The sequence below is a fragment of the Telopea speciosissima genome, chromosome 5 (assembly GCF_018873765.1).
Source record: "Telopea speciosissima isolate NSW1024214 ecotype Mountain lineage chromosome 5, Tspe_v1, whole genome shotgun sequence".
Lineage (NCBI taxonomy): Eukaryota > Viridiplantae > Streptophyta > Magnoliopsida > Proteales > Proteaceae > Telopea > Telopea speciosissima.
The window spans coordinates 35903795-35904591 of NC_057920.1; the positions used below are offsets into that span (position 1 = coordinate 35903795).

A 797-nucleotide genomic window follows, 5' to 3' on the forward strand; every position below is an offset into this window, starting at 1 on the left:
TCAAGTCCAGCATCATACAGATATTACCATCCTATTATGGACTTGCTAATGAGGAGCCTTACAAGCATCTTGATGTTAGAGGTGTGCTCTACAGTTAAAATTCAAAACCTCTCTGAAGATGCCCTAAAGTTACTCTTATTCCCATTCTCTTTAAAGGACAAAGCCAAACACTGGCTTCATTCCTTAGATTCGGTTAGGATTTCTACATGGGCGGGGATGCAGTAGGAATTCTTAAAAAACAATTTTCCCATTGGCCGGACTAATAGCCTTAGAAGAGCCATTACTAGTTTCTCCCAATTAGAGGGCAAACAATTTCATGAAGCGTGGGAGAGACTCAAGGAATTGCTTAGGAAGTGCCCCCACCACACTGTCCCGAAATGGCAGTTAGTCCAGTGCTTTTATGATGGCCTCCATTACCGATATAGGCAGATGGTGGACTCCTCTTGTGGTGGAACATTTATGCACAAGAATGAGACAGAAGCATGGGATCTTTTTGAAACCCTTAGTGAGAATTCCCAACATCATGCTTCGGCCTCTCGGGCTGAGATTCCACACATAGGGCAACCAAAGAAAGGTGATCTCTATGAGATCAATCCAACTGTAGAGATGACTGCTAAGGTTGATATGTTGTCCAAGAAATTGGACTATCTGATGTCTGTAGGACAGCATTCTATGTCCCCTTTCCCAATGAGTTTCTCTCCTCCTAATCAGACCGAAGCCTGTGCCTTATGTGCTAGCCCTAGTCATTATGTGATAGACTGTCCTTCGGTTGCACAATACCCTGAATTTGTTTAGGA

General features: G+C 43.4%; 1 non-coding gene across 1 annotated transcript; it reads right to left on the reverse strand.

The window, feature by feature from the left end:
• Nucleotides 1-264: 264 nt before the first annotated feature.
• Nucleotides 265-371, reverse strand: LOC122663527. The gene has a single exon (XR_006333191.1). It is a non-coding gene; the product is annotated as a small nucleolar RNA R71 (small nucleolar RNA).
• Nucleotides 372-797: the final 426 nt, after the last annotated feature.